We start from the raw sequence: 20,036 nt of genomic DNA, 5'->3' as shown, positions 1-20,036 counted from the left end.
GGAACTTGTGCCACAGGTGAGGTCATTGGATGTATTTAAGGCAGAGATTGATGTCAGGGCATCAAGTTTACTGGGAGAAAGTCAAAGTGGGGCTCTGTGGGTGGATAGATCAGCTCATGATTAGAATGGCAGAGCAGACTTGATGTGCTAATAGGCCTACTCTTCCTATATTTTGTGAATATCTCTTGTTTAAGAAAGATGTTCTGGTGGCTCCATTTGGGGGATGGAGGCAATATCTATCTTTTCAGTGCCATCTCTACCATGTCTGCTAGGATGGTTACATAATAGAAGGGGACCCACCATTGACAGTCAAGCTGTGGGATATTTCTACCACCCTAAGAACTTTGTGCTTGACAGGAGGAAGGGATGTTAGTTGTTAAAATGACTGTTGAGCCAATTCATTGATTGCTACTTTGTATCTCTCCCTCTGCCTGCCACTCCGAATGAACAATGGGCCTGAATGTCACATGCAAGATTGCTTCATAGCATTATTAGCTCAATAAGCTCTTGTTTAACCTGTAAAGTGAAGGCCAATTTCCTGCATTGGTCCATGTGTTCACATGACTTGTAATGTTATGCATTGCCCTCTGTTGAGAATAAAATGTTCTTAAGATTGGATGATCAAACCATACTGCACTAATTGTGTTAGATAATTATCTAATTTTGCTTGATCAGCATACTGCTCCACTCAATGAATTTTCAGATCCTTGCTCACACATCATTTATTCCACGTGGAATTGTATCTTTTGCTCATTAAATAAATAAAAGATCAAGACTTTTCTGAATCTGGCTTCAATGATTCTCGTTATTTGTTTGGCTCAAATTTTGGTCATCGAGTACCAGTCATGGAACTTGATCAAGTTTGTGATGCAAGAACAAAGTTTACAAGGAATTAAATTCAAACCAAATCTTCTTGAAGTTAAATAATGGAAGATGTCATTTATTCCTAAGGTGTGCCTATTTGCTGATAGCATTTTGATAAAAGAAAATAATAGGCTAAACTGGAACAAGAATTTCCAGTTGTTCAGTCTACTTCAAGATCAATTGAATAAATGCCACCAAGTTTTAATTTCCCTGAGAAAATTTCCCTGTCCCAAGCTACTGGATGGTCCTCATTGAGGCTTTTCCACACTGTGTTCCAACAATGACCTATTATATAAGCAATCTGTTTATTTTGAAACAAATTGGCTGTAAAGTAAAAATTTGATTAACTTGAGTTTTCATAAATCTTTAATTGTTGTAGCTATTTAGTGTTTTTCAATCTCTTCCAAGTTGTAAATAGTTACAAAAGTTCCTGAAATTCAGATTTATTCAAAGGTCATAATTGGTTTACTCACTGATTAAAGTTATTCCCAGCTGTTTTGGAGGCAAGGCCTATTCTGGTATTATGCAGCACAAAGCTCTGCCACAGTATTGGGAGAGGGTAGTACTGATGAAGCATAGTATTTGCAGCATAGTATTGCTGCATGATATTGACAGAAGAATCTTGTCCGTTATAAGTTTGGAGTGTTTGGGTCACATGACCTTGTGTGGCAAAGGGATTAAATGTACCAGTTTTGCAGAAAATAAACAATGCTTTCATGACCACTGATTAGTAGGATTTGAAGCTTTTGTCTAAGGACTCGATCACTCAGAATTGCTCTTTTCCATGGTTTACCTCATCCCTTGCAAAATTGAATGGTTTATACCAATGGGCATATGATACAGTAGGTTTATTGTTTAAGACTCTTGTACCTTGAGCATCTTTGGGTTACCCCTTGTGTAAAAATGCATTGATAGATTGACTGTTAGACTTCACAGATTTTAATGTCACTTACTCACTCTCTCTACCATGTCTGCTAGGATGGTTACATAATAGAAGGGGACCCACCATTGACAGTCAAGCTGTGGGATATTTATACCACCCTAAGAACTTTGTGCTTGACAGGAGAACAAAAAAAGTAACAAATGATTAATGCAAAAATCTAGACCTTCATTCTTAATCAGTCAGGCTAAAGATAATACATGTAATGCTGGAAAACTGTATTCAATCTGTTGGATTCATCCTCTTCAATTCTTTAGGATGAAGTTTGGAGACAGATATAGATGGTAACAAGGTTACCATAAAACATTTTTAACACACTGATGGAGTGGAATTCTGGACACATGTTTAATTGAAGGATTAAGGTCCTCTCACATTATTTTCTTCTGAGATGAATATTAAGAATATAACACTGAACTTGAATGTTATTCAATGAACATTCTTTAAAAATTGCAATTCAGTGAGTGTGCCCACAACCTGAATGTATTAACCGGTTTTGAGTGTGCATTCATGCCAACATTTTAATCAGGATGGAGAAAAAAAATCCATTGATCATACATCCATTATAGCATGTTGGCTGTCATAAAACATCTTGTCAGCGCTTTTCAGCATATACTGATTGAAATGGCAAGCAAGGTTGTAGGTTCAATGCTCATTTCCATGCTGGGGAAGGTGCGAAGATTAGACTTTGGCAACGCTACAGCAAGAATGTGTTGAATTATAGAGATAGCATATGCCATGCTCTATATTTGCTGGTTTGTTCTAAGATGGAAACTAATAATTTAAGTCCAAGGCAGATTAAAGATGAATGAGCTTCATGCACAACTGCTTATTAACGGGGCAATGATTTGTATTGCAATTAGACTGAAAAATATAGCACTAGTAAATTATAGAAAGCTGTACTAGTACAGTAAAAGAGAATTGCAGTCATTTTCTGAGGTATGTTTTTTTTAAACATTGTTCCACTTCAAGAATTTTGAGCATTTTGAATAAAATTGCCTTTGTATACAGAAATGCAGATGAATAGAAGCTAGGAACATAAGTTAACTGCTTGATGGTGATTTTTAAGATGACTAATTTGTTTTATTTACACCATTCTTAAGATGGCTCACAGTCATCAAGATAATTTCTTCGTCTTTCAAAATACTTGGACTTTTAAGACATAATCGTAAAAAATAAATCACTATTGCTCTACCACAGCTGAGGAAACAAAAACCAATCTCAATATTTTTGCTTGTAATTTCCAATAAACTGATGAATAGTGAGGTAAATAAGGTAATCTGCAGATGTTGGTGTCTAGTGCAATACTGTCTCGAGAGAAACTCAGCAGATCATGCAGTATCCATAAGAAGTGAAAAGTGTGGATGTTTTGGGCCTTGCCCCTTGATTAAGAGGGTTGAAAATCAAGCAGAATTAATGGTTGGGGGGAGGAGCACAGGCTAGCAGATACAGGTGGGAGGGTGGAATAGAAAGTTGAGAAGTGATGTGGAGAGAGCAAAGAGGGAAGAGATGGGGAGCAGAAGGAAGGGAGATAAGTGTGAGATTGGTGGAGGGGTTAATTAATGTACATATCAAATTTGATTTAAGCTGAAAATGCATTAGATCAGTTCTGTTTACGGAGTATGCAGTTGCATGTCTACAAAATGTGACGCACTGAAGTAACAGCAAGCACAAAACTCGAAAGACTGCACAACAGGCTTTATTCAGGTAGAAGTCTGAACACCAGTTCATGCTTTGGTGGCTCCCGTGTGACTAGCTCAGGAGGGGCCGGCTCAGGTCTATATTTGGGTTGGCTGATTGACAGAAGACTGTTGGAGTCGGCCCTTGGGTGGTCTTCCTGCAGGTACAGAGATTGCCCCCTGCAGTAGGCTGGTGGTCATATCACCACACAAATACTCTTCAGCTCCTCTGGATATGTTGTATTAAAGCTAACTGTAAGCTTACACCAGTTTTGATTCTCAAATCAAAAGTAGTACATTCCCAATTGGTAACTCTAAATATTTTGAATTACCAAGAATGGTCTTCAAACCCCTTTAAATTTTAATTTGCAAATTTGAAGAGAACAATGATTTACTGTAGCTACCAATGAACTTTTGGAAAGAAAAACCTGATGGTCTGCTAATCGATGTACTGGTTATCTTTGGTTAAAGATAATACTGTGCCACTAATAAATTAATGCCATATTTCAGTCTGTATTAAGATCCTAAAACTCAGGTTAAATTAGTGACAAAAAAGCATTTAAAATGCATCACACTTTTTGATGAAGCATTCATATCTTATTAACTCGCATCTAAAACAATCGTCACTCAGTCTTCATGACAAACAATAAAACTCTCATCATAAACTTTCACAGTGAAGTTCTTAATAGTGAGGTAAAATCAATCTGTCTTCGTATAATTGGATCTCATGAATAGATATCTCCAAGCATGAAGAACTTTTCATCTGCTGATTCTGCTGTTTTTATTTTGGTGATGGTATTTTCAAAGCAATTTTTGACACTTTAAGATTAATTCAGATTTTTGTAGTAATATCATTGTTGAAGGTTGAAGTTTAGTGAGTGTACTATATATGCCAGGGTATAGGATGACTCCTGTGAAGTTGACCTCCCGAATTTCCACTTAATATGTGGGTTTTGAGATAAACGTGCTATGTAAGACTACCCCAAGCCTGGCACTTACCACTGACCAGTGGAGTGACGCTGTCACAATTCGTGTATTGTCTTTTAAAATCAAATGACATAGTAAACGTTTAAATTTTATCAACTTATTTTAAAGCTAACCACCACCAGCACTTTTCACAGGCCATTTTAAACCCTGTACAGAGCCAATGGCAGTTGGACTGGGTGAATGGAACCAACTGAGAAGTGCTGAGACTTTGCTGTCAAGGTTCGCATGGTATACTTGCTGCAGAAGAGCATTGAGACATTGCTGTCAAGTTTCAGATTTTATTCTTGGTGTATAAAACGACCCCATGTTTTGGGGTGACATTTTTAAGTTTCAAGTTTTGTTGTATACACTGCATGCATGTTGTATTTAATTTTGAGATGATTGGGAATAGCTTAAAAGGCATCTCATGAAATGCTATTTGAGGGAAAAATTGAACTGGTTCTGATTTTTTCCAAAAATCCAACAGAAATGAAATGGAGTTGTTCCAAATTAAGCTTGGATCAGAGAAGAAATGAAAATTTTCAAAACTCTAAGTAGTGCTAGTTTTGCCTTTAATCTCAACATGCAGCATGTCTAAGTTTGGATTTACATGTAAAATACAAGTTCAGGACGAAGGTAGCAAAGTCTGCAGGGAGTAAACTGATTAATGTAAACATCAAACTCTTAAATAAAACAATTTAACAAAGCTAAGATCTTGGAAAATCAATAAGAAAGGAGAATCCTATTAATGAATGAAACCAAAGATAGCGAAGGAACAAAATAATCCAAGGTTTCAAACAAGTCAAGAAAACAGCAGAGGAACTATTGAATATTGTTTCTAGGACACATTTAAATATATAATTTCAATGCAGTGGAGTATAGTGTATTAGATACCCCACTGTAGATGTAATCAGTCCTGGCATATGCATATTAGAGATGCAACCGAATGATATAATGGGAAAGCGAATTGTAAGAAGACTTGAGATGATGGACTGATTTTTCTCTAAAGCAGAAATTGAAAAGTTTTAAAGGTTTTTTAAATCAAGGTTCCTGATCTAGTGAAGAGTGAACATTATTTCATTTGACAGGAGAGTCAATGTTGGGGATATCAAATTAAAATTACTGCTAGAGAATGAAGAGATTTTGAGGAACTATATTTATGTGGAAGATTGCACTGGACAAAATTTTTAAATTAAGAAAAAAAAATTGGGGATTATGAGACAACTTCAATCTTCACAAAGATAATTTCAGATTTTGTCATGTAGTAAGTTGGAGAAACATTAACTTTTATTGAATTTGACAGGTTTGATCGCATAATGATGCTGGCATGTTGCCTTAGTTCAACTGACCTAAAAATCTTTTGCTGCTGGTTTTCATTTGTACTCAGCATCTGATGCCTCTTGTGTTAGTATCCAAAAATAGTCAGCCAGCATTTGAATTCCATTTGCCCTGATGCTGCTTTTCCATGGTTGCCATGTCCTGGCGAAACCTTTCACCATGTTTGTCACTGATTGCATCAGAATTTTTTTTCCTCAAGGTATCTGTTCAAAATGTTGAAACATTTTAATCCATTCATTTCAGTTTTATTTGGAAAATTGTATGTCAAGGTGGTTCATCTGAAATCTTCAATGCAGTGGTCATGTTGCAAACAATGGTAATCTTCATCCAGGAGCTGCTGGCAAAGAAGCGAGCTGCCCACCAGGCTCACCTTACAAAGCCGTCCTGTCCAGAGAAGAAACAAGCCTTCCGTCGCGCATGCAACCATCTTCAGCGCAAACTCTGGGAGATCCAAAATGAGTGGTGGACTAGCCTCGCCAAGTGAACCCAGCACAGCGCGGACATTGGCAACTTCAGGGGTTTCTACGAGGCCCTAAAGGCTGTGTATGGCCCCTCACCCCAAGTCCAAAGCCCGCTGCGCAGCTCAGATGGCAAAGTCCTCCTCAGCGACAAGATCTCCATCCTCAACCGATGGTCAGAACACTTCCAATCTCTTTTCAGTGCCAACCGCTCAGTCCAAGATTCCGCCCTGCTCCAGCTCCCTCAAAAGCCCCTAAGGCTAGAGCTGGATGAGGTCCTCACCCAGGATGAGACATATAAGGCAATTGAACAACTGAAAAGTGGCAAAGCAGCAGGTATGGATGGAATCCCCCCCAGAGGTCTGGAAGACTGGCAGCAAAACCCTGCATGTCAAACTGCATGAGTTTTTCAAGCTTTGTTGGGACCAAGGAAAACTGCCTCAGGACCTTCGTGATGCCATCATCATCACACTGTACAAAAATAAAGGCGAGAAATCAGACTGCTCAAACTACAGGGGAATCACGCTGCTCTCCATTGCAGGCAAAATCTTCGCAAGGATTCTCCTAAATAGAATAATACCTAGTGCCGCCGAGAATATTCTCCCAGAATCACAGTGCGGCTTTCGCGCAAACAGAGGAACTACTGACATGGTCTTTGCCCTCAGACAGCTCCAAGAAAAGTGCAGAGAACAAAACAAAGGACTCTACATCACCTTTGTTAACCTCATCAAAGCCTTTGACACCGTGAGCAGGAAAGGGCTTTGGCAAATACTAGAGCGCCTCGGATGCTCCCCAAAGTTCCTCAACATGGTTATCCAACTGCACGAAAACCAACAAGGTCGGGTCAGATACAGCAATGAGCTCTCTGAACCCTTCTCCATTAACAATGGCGTGAAGCAAGGCTGCGTTCTCGCACCAACCCTCTTTTCAATCTTCTTCAGCATGATGCTGAACCAAGCCATGAAAGACCTCAACAATGAATGCGCTGTTTACATCCGGTACCACACGGATGGCAGTCTCTTCAATCTGAGGTGCCTGCAAGCTCACACCAAGACACAAGAGAAACTTGTCCATGAACTACTCTTTGCAGACGATGCCGCTTTAGTTGCCCATTCAGAGCCAGCTCTTCAGCGCTTGATGTCCTGTTTTGCGGAAACTGCCAAAATGTTTGGCCTGGAAGTCAGCCTGAAGAAAATTGAGGTCCTCCATCAGCCAGCTCCCCACCATGACTACCAGCCCACCCACATCTCCATCGGGCAAACAAAACTCAAAACGGTCAACTAGTTTACCTATCTCGGCTGCACCATTTCATCAGTTGGAAGGATCGACAACGAGATAGACAACAGACTCGCCAAGGCAAATAGCGCCTTTGGAAGACTACACAAAAGAGTCTGGAAAAACAACCAGCTGAAAAACCTCACAAAGGTGAGCGTATACAGAGCCGCTGTCATACCCACACTCCTGTTCGGCTCCGAATCATGGGTCCTCTACCGGCATCAACTATGGTTCCTAAAACGCTTCCACCAGCGTTGTCTCCGCTCCATTCTCAAGATTCATTGGAGCGACTTCATCCCTAACATCGAAGTACTCGAGATGGCAGATGCTGACAGCATCGAGTCCACGCTGCTGAAGATCCAGCTGCGCTGGGTGGGTCACGTCTCCAGAATGGAGGACCATCGCCTTCCCAAGATCATGTTATATGGCGAGCTCTCCACTGGCCACCGTGACAGTGGTGCACCAAAGAAGAGGTACAAGGACTGCCTAAAGAAATCTCTTGGTGCCTGCCACATTGACCACCGCCAGTGGGCTGATATCGCCTCAAACCGTGCATCTTGGCGCCTCACAGTTTGGCAGGCAGCAACCTCCTTTGAAGAAGACCGCAGAGCCCGCCTCACTGACAAAAGACAAAGGAGGAAAAACCCAACACCCAACCCCAACCAACCAATTTTCCCCTGCAACCGCTGCAACCGTGTCTGCCTGTCCCGCATCGGACTTGTCAGCCACAATCGAGCCTACAGCTGACGTGGACATTTACCCCCTCCATAAATCTTCGTCCGCGAAGCCAAGCCAAAGACAAAAAGACAGAGAAAAGATTACACTGGACAATGATTTTTTTATATCAAAAGGTTTGCTTCCACATTTTAAAAAAAAAGCTTGATAAATAACTTCAAGCTGCTAATTTCAGATTTCTGAATCACATAGGAAGTTGGAGAAACATTAAACATTTTAAATTCGTTAATTTAAGCACATAATGACGTGAAGCCAAGCTTTTCTGTTGGTGGCATGTGTTGAACAACAAACTTGAGGATTCCAGGGTTTGTCTTATTCACCAATTTTGCAACCCTGTGTAATGAGGTGCAATAGATAATGAACCAGATAGTGTTTAATTTTAGAAAACTAATTTTATTTCCTACTTTTAAACTATATTCTTGATTCTTTTGCACATACACACTGGTGTGGGGGGGGGGGGGGTTCAAAGTTCAGACTTTTAAATTCAGTGTTGAAATGTCGGGGTTTGAAATTTGATGCCCAGAATTAATGATGAACTGAGAAGACTGGAGTTGTAGCTACTACAGATTCAAATTCTTTGGTGTTGCCTTTAAAGAAATGTCCATCCACACGAGCTGGGGTCATAACATTCCTGGTACTTTTGTAGGTGAGGCTCTAACTGGGCAGTCTCCACAAAGCTTCCAAGACCCTGGCACTGGTCTCTCCAAGTGACCTTCACTGTTAGTCACAATAAAAATGAGCACTTGCTTGCCAAAAGACCCTCCTGGCACAGGTCAATCCACCAAAAAGGCCCAGTCATTCAGAGCATGCTTTGCCCTGAATTCTACAAAAATAGCTGGTCACAAGAGCTGCTTCAAAGAGCTGCTTTCTCCAACATTCAGGGTGGTTCTTCCTTGCAACATCACAAGGGCTTTGCAAATGTATCGAATCTGGAACAGACTGTGACAGACCTCCCCTCAGTTCTTGCAATGTGACTTGTGATGTGTGAAATGATAAATATTAACTGTGACCATTCAGTCCCTCCTGCCTATATTTACTAAAATGGGGAACTTGTAATACAACATTTTGCATTGGATTCACCTGGACATGCTTGGACTAACCCAAACAACTTGTTTGGTGGACAATATACTGGTAGATTTAAAATTTGACAGGTAATTATAAAAAGATAAGTTGTATCTTAAAAAAGCATATGAGGAGGCCAAAATCTATAAAACACCCAAAAATGTTCAGGAAGCAAAATCTACATTTCAAGGGAATGTTTGTTCTGACTCAGATGAATTTGTTGAAGTTGCATATTTTAGTTTATCAAACCAGAAACTCCAAAGTTTCCTCAAATAGAATTAGTTGAATTTAACTCGCAAACGATCCTCTTGCACTTTTTTCAAATGTATGATTTTTCTCCAATTATTCTACTTGAATTTACTTCAGAGTATTTGAAATGTGTCTAAGTGGAAAGAATGATTTTTCTCTGGGACCAGTGGTATTACATGGTTTACAGGGTATTTCTTAAAATGTGAGCATTTCTTCCCTATCTATATTAATGACAATATTCCAAAGAGTCATGTGTCTGAACACCATTCCTATTGGTTTAAAAATCTTCTGCACACAGTATCTAATCTCCTTTTTCAACCCAATCAATTAATCTCTTCTGATGAATAGGATTAGCTGATCATAAGAGAGACTAACTAAATGGTCTTCTGCAAATCCAAGGTGAGTATTACTTCATTTTAATCATTATAAAATCAAAAATTCTCCAATAATGTTAAACAAGCTGCAGGAAAAATTAAGATCCCTCACCATAGCTGTTTGCAGCAGGAGAAAATGAGAACTGTCTGAGGCAGCAGAAAAATGTCTTTGAATGATGCTGCCATTTGCTATTGCCTAATTGAAAACTTGATAATTACACAGAATTGACTTGAAAAGGATGCATTCATTTATTGTTTGATTTAATTTTAAGACCTCATTATTAATTTATATTAACACCTTGGCACCATTGCAGCATTAAAGATGATTTATGTTTGACAAAGTATGCAGCCTTTTGAATGGAATAGTTGACAGCATAACAATGAAAGGATTCTATATTTGATCAGTTTTATTTTCTAATGCTATGTAACATTCATTTGTGAAGAGCTTATAGATTAGTATTGATTCTTCATCATTAAGCTGTTGGTTATGGATCAATGGAAAAATTTGTGGTGAAAGAATGATGAATGAGCAAGTCAGAATTCAATGCATCACCTCATGCAGGATATTTTACTATTCCTAACCATAGTCATTACTATGTTTCTATAAGCAGGTTAAAGGAATGTTAAAGAGTGAAACATGAAAGTCTGCAGATGTCAAAACACCAAAATGCTGGAGGAACTCAGCAGGTCCCCATCGTTCATAAGAGGTAAACATGTATAACCAATGTTTCTGGCCTGATCTCTTGTGAGCAAAAAGCAGGCAGTTGCCTGAATAAAAAGAGTGGGGAAGGGAAAAAAGGACAGGATGAGGAGTGGAGGTCAACAGGAAAAAAGGCCATTTTGGACATGGATAGGAAAGGTGAAGATTGAGATGGGGGTGGCTGTGTGAATTCAGCTAGAAGAATGGAGACCGAGGGAAGGAGCAAGAGAGGAGGAGACATTGGGATAGAGGAAAGGTGGGGTGAACTAGTGGAGAAATCTGATAATGCAATCTACTTGGAGGTTGCCAAGACAGAATATGAGGTGTTGTTCCTCCAATTTGCAGGTTGTTTCAGTCTGGCAGTTTGAGACCATGGGCAGCCATGTGAGAATGGGTGTGGAATTGAAATAGTTGGCCACTGGGAGATTCCCACTATTGCAGTAGGCAAAGTGCAAGTGCTCAACAAAATCTCCCAGTCTATATCTTGTCCCTCTGATGTAGAGGAGGCCAAAATGGGAGCATCATATGCAGTCAATGAATGGTAAACAATGATGGGAATATTCTAACGAGTCAATAAAACAACTGATATTATTGCTCACTGGAATAGTTTAAAATAGAAAATAAGGGGAACTTCTTCCAATTTTTTAAATAAACTTTTATTTTAATGGAGGTAACAATTCAACTATTTACTGAATTATTTTTAATACTAAAACTCCTATTGTCTGGAATGAAGCAATCTCAAAATGGGTTAAAAAAAACGCAAGTTTAAAATTGGTGTGCCTCGTTGTTAGTTCGCCAAGCCACACAATCTTAAGCAACAGAAAATTTACATGGCATCTACCAATCCCAATAGGTGCCAGATACCAGGGGTTTTACTATATTTGGGCTTTGATGGATGAGATATTGTAGGTGGCATCACATGCTCACCTCTGGTCACCTGGCAACATTGCTGACCAAAACCACCCAGAATTCCAAGGGCAAGGCCTGTGGCAGCAGGACCATGGATGATGCAAGTTAGGAAGTCCACCCAGCAAGCCCCTTAATACTCTGATATCAAGCAAAGCTCCACCCTGCCACATTTTGCCAGCTACAATATCTTAACAATATTTTAAACAAATTATTGGCATTTATGATGTTTGAATTTTAAAAATCCTATGATACATAAATGAATTGCTAAACAGGTCCAAAATAATTTTAAAAATGGAAATTGTCCTTCTCAATAAACTTTGAATTCAATGGAGTCATCACAGTTTGAGTGCCACTTTCCAGAGAATGAATTGTTGGGGATCTCAGCAAGATTGAGCTCTGTTGTTGGACTCTGCTGCTTGACACTGCAATTAGTGCATGGAAACCTATGGCAATTGGTATCATTCAGTACATTAGGGTCATAAACCTTTGACAGTGTATGTATAAAATTCCTTGTCTTGACACCAGGTAGTGTTATTTACCAATAAAATCTTTACCATTGGGTTTACTCTTTGAAAGCAATTGCAAAGTGTGCAGTGCAGCCCAGGAAATAGAAAACGACAACAAATTAAACAGCATGATCAAATTATGCATCCTAATAACCTTGCAAAAGCAATTTGCTGACTTTGGAAAAACTTGAATGTTTGAACAATGACCATCTTTTATGGAACACGCAGTAGAAATTTCTCCCAGGCTATATGTAGTTAATGGACAAAATTGAATGTACAGATTGAAGTGAAATTTTGGCATGGTGTTCATTTAACCAAGCTATCTTGGATGCTCAATTCACACACCAGGAAGGAATTTTTACTCCAGGCCTTCAATTCTGACAGGAGTTAAAACCATTCAAACATAATAAACGTGGCTTCCCCTCCATCACGACTCAGCCCTCACCTGCATCTCCTCCATTCCCTGCTCATCTTCCTTAGCCCCCCTCCCCTAGAAACAAACACAGAATCCCCTTGTCCTCACCTACTACCCCACCAACATATTATCTGTTGTAATTTCTGGTACTACTACAGGACTCCACCACCAGACATATTTTTCCTTCTCCCTGGCAGCCTTCTGTAGGGATTTCTCCCTCAATGACTCCCTTGTGTACTGTTCTCACCCATTGCTCCTGGAGATGTAATACCTGCACCCATACCTCCTCCCTCACCAAGGTCCCAAGCAGAACTTTCAGGTGAAGCAACACTTCATCTGCACCTCCAAAGAACTCATTTACTGCATTCAGTGCACTCACTGGCTTTCTCTACACCAGAGAGAGCGGTTGAAGATTAAGGGATTGCTTCACCCAGTACTTCCACAAAAGTGACCTTCTAGTAGCCACCCATTTCAATTCTGAGTCACACTCTCAAGCTCCCATAGCATTTCACTCAACCCCATCCTGATCACCTGCAGATTGGAAGAACAACACTTCATTTTTCATCTGGGTATTCTCCAATCCCAGGGCATGAATATTGAGTTTATTGCATTCCACAAACAAGCTTGCTTTTCTTCCCCAAATTAGTTATTCCAGTTCTTTCTTCCATCTCTCCACCTAGCCTAGACTCCTCCCCCTCCTCTGGTGTCCCCTTCCCCCTTTTGTTATGGCATCTCTCATGTTCCCCATATCTTGAAGGGCTCAAGCCCAAAATGTTGATGTATCTTCACCTTTGCTACATTAAGGCATTGTTTGACCTGCTGAGTTTCTCCAGTGTTTGCATCTTTTTCTTAAACCATGTAAATCTGTTTTGGCAACAATCAAGACTATTTTAATTGATATTCTTAGTTCTTTAGAAGGCATGCATTTTTGACCTTCATTTATCCTGGAGAATTGGTCTGACATTTGGGCATGTGGCATTTTAAAATTTATTGTGTACTTCGTGTGTGATGGGCATTTACTGACAACCCTCAATTGAATTTGAACTTGTTGGTTTCCTGGATCATTTCGGAGGGAGGTTGAGACTTTTGTTTTTTGCAGAGGACTTGTGATTGTATTTGGTTCAAATGGAGTAATGACAGTAGGTTTTAAGACTTAAAAGATATTAATGAACCAGAAGAATTTTATCACCATTTCTAATAGTTTCTTTGCATAGCAATTTTTTTTTTAAAGTAACTAAATATAACTTCCCAGCTGCCATGGTCAGATTTAAATTCAGTGATCCAAATCTCTGGATTACTAGTTCAGTAACATATTCAAAGAACCATCACACTATAAAAATAATTCATCCTTTGATTCAAGTGGAAAGAAAATTGTGGTCATGTGCTCCTGAATCAAAGTGCTTTCCTGGCATGAAAAGATCTGAGAAATAATATCCTGTGTTGATTTATTGGAAGATCTAGATTTTGAGTCTTTTGATTTCCTGTGAATGAGAATGAAATATTCAGCTGGCAGTATATCAAAGCCTTCAAACACAAAACTGAAGTAAATCACAAATGTCTGTAGACACCTTGGTTGAAGTAAAAACACTGGAAACTCAGCAGGTCAGTCTACACAGCAAAGATAAAGATGTGTAACTGATATTTTGGACTTGAGCTCCTCATGAAGGATATTGGACTGGAAGATCATCTCCAGCTCTACACATCTGTTCCACTGATGTCTTCCAGTCCAGATTATCTGAAATGTTTGCCTTCATCCACAAACATGGATTCCCCTCCACCAGCATCAACTCACCCCTCACCTTCATCTCCACCATTTCCTGCTATTCTGCCCTGGACCTATACACAACAATCACAGGATTTCTCCTGTCCTTGCCTACCACCCTACAAGCCTCTGCATCCAACATATCCTCTGGAATTTCTGGCAACAGGATCTCATTACCAAACATAGCTTCCCTTCTTCCCCCCCCCCCACCCCCCCCCCCCCCCATCTGTCTTAGGGGGTCACACCTTCCATAACTCTCTCCGCCACTTACTCCTCCCTACCAATCACTCCCCGGCAACTTCCTCTATGGCTGCAGGAGGTACCATACTTGTGCCCATATCTCCTCCCTTACAGTCCAAAACCCCAAACAGGCCTTCACTTGTGTATCTGCAGGAGTGATTTACTGCATCTGGTGCTCATATAACCCTCTGTACATCAAAAAGACTGGGAGATCACTTTGCTGAGCACCTTAGCTCTGTCCACACTAGTGACTGACCTTCCAATACCCAAACATTTAATTTTTGCATTCCACTCGCATGTCTGTCTGTGGCTGCATGTTCTATCCCACCAAGGCCACCCATAAATTGGAGGAAAAAACATCTGATTTCTGCCTGGGCACTCTCCAGCCAGATGTCATTAATATTAACTTCTCTGGATTCTGGCTAACCTACTCTCCTTTCTCCCTCCCTCCCTTTCCTTGTCATCTTTCCATCAGCCCTCGACCTCTTCCCTCTTTATTCACTTTGCCATCCCTCCTGCTTGCTGCTTTGCCCTCCCTTCTCTACCTATTACCTCCTACCTTTGACACCATGCTCCTCTTTTCCCTTACCTTTTTGTTCAGACACCTACAACATTTTTCCATTCCTCAATGGGCTCAACCACAAAACTTGTTATCTATCTTTTGTGATAGAAGCATCCACTGATATTGAGCTGCGGTGAATGGTGTGGAGTGCATTTCAGAGAATTAAATGCTCTAATGGTAGTTGGTAGTCATCTCCATGTAATGAGTCTCATGAGATTAAAGGATCAATTGAAACTGCAACCATCTGGGGTACTGCACCAAAGTCTTAATTTGCTGTGTCGTTGAGTCTGAAAGCAAATTTGTTGGCATTTCTTTGTTTTTCTCTCCTCTTCCCCCCCCCCCCACCCCCCCTGCCTAATAAGAAATCAAACTTCCAACAGAGCCTAAGCAGGGATATCATTGATATTTTGTGGGAAAATAAAGTTATGAACTGGGTGAGATCAGAAAATGTAAACAGCAATGGATTAGGAAACAGAATATGGGCTAATTTAAAAACAACCTTCTGGAGGGATGCCATGAGCACCCTTTATAGGTGTGGGAAGGAATTGTCACTCTTTTCCTCCATTAGAACTTAGAGTTAAGGGGGAAGATTGGCAATTCAGAGGAGAGTGGGAGGGTTGAAACCAGAGTCAGAAGGTGACAGATGGATTGAAGGATAACTTGTAGATGGAACCAGGTAGGGGAGGGGTGGAATTGGATGATGGGCAGGTGAATGATCAATGATACAGATAAAATGTGGAATGGAGCCATAAGACCGTTGCTCTTTCAGCTTGGTTCGGCAAGCACATTTGGCTCAAGCAGTTGTTTGCCTGAAAGTTTCCTCAAAATGCAGTCATGCCTTAAGCTCCTTTCTTATGGAATTGTACCTTCTCAACAAGTCCCGGCAACACACTTTGAGAATGTCTGTTTCATCCCAAGGGAATCTCCAGATCCCTCTATCACAGTAAACATTACTCTGTGGGAAATGTTTTTTAACTCTCTCCAGCATGACCAGAATTATCTGAGATCAAACCCCCTCTCACTCCCATCATCACTCTATCACTTAAGAAACAGGACCTGTACTAGTTCAAGAAAAACTGCTTGAAGAGGGTGTATGTCCCTTTAAGGGCTCCCTTCCAAGGCTGCAGCTGTGAGAATAAGTGTTGGCAGCTGTGAGATCTTGCAACAGATCAATAGGTGATGCATCAGTGTTTCAAAGGGAAACCTATGATGCTGTTTGGCAAACTTCCCAACTGAAGACCATGATGTTTCCAAGATCTTTAGAACAGTATTACTATCTATCCATCCTCCAAGGGTGCAGTGCTGGAGCTGACAAAATGCCTGCTACTTCCTATAATCCTCCCCCTATGTGTCACACCTAATTTGTGTACCTGCCCATTACATGAATGGGACAAGGAAGTTGCCCAGTACATGAAATGAGCAGGAACAAAGGTGTGTGGCTTCTTTTAATGTCCAACACTAAACCAAGATTAATGAAATGTATGAATTCCAGATCTCTGCAGGAATATAGTGATAGTTAAGACATTAACAAGATTATAGCTTATCACTACACTTAAGTGTATAACTGTACAATAAAACATAATACCTAATTTAATAATATGACAAAGTATTCCATGGTTCCACTCACTAATTATATGCAGAGGTCTGGTAGATTAATTCCAGTAAGGAAACTTTTTTAATTGCCAAAATATGTTGTCTCTGGCCTTTGCTTTCTTGGGTCTCTCCCTTGTTTTTCTCTCTAAAATGCCACCTCTCAGATACACTATCAATAACTCCAAAGACTAGAAGTTACCTGACTGATAGGCTTTTATTACCATCAACAGAAAGCATGTCTCATGTTGCTGACCCAGGACCTAAGCTTGTTCTGCGGGAGGGGTTATGGCATTGCCACCTTTTACTAGTGGAATCGGGGGAGGAGCTACAGGTACAATCAGCAAGGGGTGGGTCAGCCATACACAAACTAACAGTGGTTCTACCTCATTCTCTGTACAAACCTTGAGTTTCTCCTATCTCTCCATGAGTTTTTCTCTTATGTCTTGGTCATTTTCTCTGGGGATTGCCTCTTGGAACTCTGCTTCATTTTGTTCTTTCCTCTTGCTTTCCTGGTCACAAGTCTCATTGTTCCTATTCCATGTCTCTCACTTTCTTCCTGCATCTATCTAGGCTGCGTCTCCCTCCAACCTGGATTTATTCCTTTGTTCATTCTTTTCTTCCCCCACATCTGATTTGGATGTCTCTAGAAATCTATCTATCCTCTGGGTGTGTCTCTCTCTGATGTGCTTGTTTGTGCGTGCGCTCATCCAGGACCTTTCCCCATCCATCTCTCCCTTTTTCCTAGTCTTTCGCTCTAAACTCACTCGTAGAACTTTGACCCCAGCCAATGCTCTTCTCTGACAACTGACAAGTAATTAAAAAAAATATATAATTTCTATTTGAAGGTTCATTTTTGAAGGAATACTGTTATTGGTTTGATCCATTCTGTAATTGGCAAGCACAGGTGGAGGCAGAAATGAGGGCAAAATGGGATATCGGTGCCTCCACTGCCAAGGCCTTGCCCTGCGACTCCAACCAGATGGTGACATCACTCTCTGTGCAAGTATTGAGATTTAGCAGGACCAGTGTCTTCACTCATGCATGTTGGAGTACAGGGACAGTGGAGAGTATCCATCAATCATTTCGCCAACTTGCAGGCTGGCCTTGCCACCATTCCTGATTCGCTAATGCCTGTGTACCAAATGGAAAGTTGAGGAGTAGACAGTATTCCAACTTAAATTCTAAAACTTGTTGGGAAAGGTATGTTCTCTCAAATCTAAAATCACATGTCCCTTATTCATGTAGGATTGATCCTTTTATTAGAGCTGGACCAGTGCTCCAGTGAACTCTGGCAGCGCAACACCCCTGCCTAGACCTTTGTCATTCATAGGCGGCATAATTGATATAGCAAGGATGGCACAGTTGACATAGTGCAATGCCTTTACAGCACCAATGATCAGGACTAGAGTTGAATTCCTTCATGGTCTGTAGGAGTTTGTACATTTTCCTTGGAGACTCGTGTTTTCTCACCTTTCAAAAAAAAATACACCGGTGGTGTAGATCAATCAAGTGCAACTGGACAGCATGGGCTCATGAGCCAAAATTGCATGTAATTGTGCTGTATGTTTACATTTTAAAAAACTGATTCTTCAAGAGAGTTCAAGAGTTTAGTTTGTTCCAACACAATTGGTGATATTGAAATAAATACAATGCTGTTGGCAGAACTACCCAAATATAAAATTCTCAGGCTGTTAATAATATGAGCCTTTTTTAATATATGTTGGAACATTACTGAAAATCCTACTTTTTGTATCATTATTGCCACAACCTGATGTGAAATAAGCACTGAGATTTCTGTGTTGCCCCGTTAGTCAGATTCAGAAGCTCCCATCCTAAATGAATGCTGGTTTATTTTCAACTTCACTGCACTTAGATGGTTTCTGGATGTTGTTACTTCTGAAAGCCAAAGGCACTTTTCCAAAAGCAATAAATTGCACAAAAGCGATTTAGTTTCAAGTGAGGAAGATGAGGAACAAAGCAATGCAGTTTGTAGTAAAGTTCCTTGCATCCATGCTTTCAGAAAAAGAGTCAAAATAATCAGTGCAATACATTTTGCAATCCTGGGGTATCATAATGTGTTCAATAACTAATGAAATTTTTGGAGAGCAATTCCTTTTTGTCACACACAGACTGCATTTAATTTCAACAATGTGCCATACCAAGCTACAAGAGGAATTACTAGCTGAGTATTATTCAGAAATACCATTCATCAGAAACCTATACCACATCTGTTTATTTTCAAATGATGTGGTACAGATTCCTCGATGGACATTAGGGTTGTATATGCAAGTGTGTAACCTTTGAGCTAACGTGATCACCTTAAAGCTGCATGATGTGGCTTCTATTTCACCAAGTAAACAAGATTGACTGTTAAATATCTCATTTGAGAAACAAGAGTTTCAATCATGCACCACCCAATTCATCTGTGTGGTTGACTGAGATTGGAAATGATGCTGGCAATCACAGCAAATTTGTTTTGCTTTAGAGTTCTACGACTGAGCTAAGCTGATAAGTGGGGTGATTGGGAGTTGGTGATCCTCCTGACCACTACAGGGTATCGGGGACACAATGTCCCACATTGGGTTGGATACACAAAATAGATGTATCCAAGGTTGAGTTGACGATAAAATAAGTATGCTGTTATACAGAAGAATCCAAGTTTCTTTATCGCATCTCCAAGAAGAAAGAATCCATCCATTGATCTCCAACATTCTACTATATTGCCACCCGGGAAATCCCAACATCAGTACAATGAGAAGGTTAGCTTGATTGGCTTGATCAGAACTTCAAAATAACAAATCATATAAATGTATTTACAGATTTTCTCTCTGCTTACCGATGGTTGTCAGGACTTGGCGAATCAGAGTAATAAAAAGCTCTCCACATGTCTGGTTTAGTACCATTCCAGCAATGTTTGAAAAGCTGTATCACATAAACTTATTCACCATTCAAAGTATTTACCTCCCCCCACCCAACTACAGATGCTTCATATGTATAATCAATAAAAACTACATGACGCTGAACAACCAAAGGAACTGCTTGGATTAACCATCCAAGACTCTCATAAGCACAAAACATTATTTATTTATTAGCTTAAGTGAAGGCTTATCCTGCATGTGTACTGTATGTCTGATTGTATGTTTGCGTGTTTTGTACTGAGGACTAGAGAACACATTCATCAGGTTGTACTTGTGCAATCGATGATAATAAACTTGATGAAGTGCACCAAAATTCTGAGAGCACTTCTGAAAATACAACTCTATTAACTGCAAGCAAACATTTGGAAAATCATTTGAACATTCCTCTCCAAGCCACGTACCACCCTTGGGTATATGTCACCAACCCTTCCTTGTTCATTGGTCAAACTTCTTGGTATTCACACTATAACAAAAAAAGCATTGTTAAGACACTA

This window comes from Narcine bancroftii, chromosome 1 (assembly GCF_036971445.1).
Source record: "Narcine bancroftii isolate sNarBan1 chromosome 1, sNarBan1.hap1, whole genome shotgun sequence".
In the NCBI taxonomy this organism is placed as follows: Eukaryota; Metazoa; Chordata; class Chondrichthyes; order Torpediniformes; family Narcinidae; genus Narcine; species Narcine bancroftii.
Note: the sequence above shows the minus strand (reverse complement) of the source record.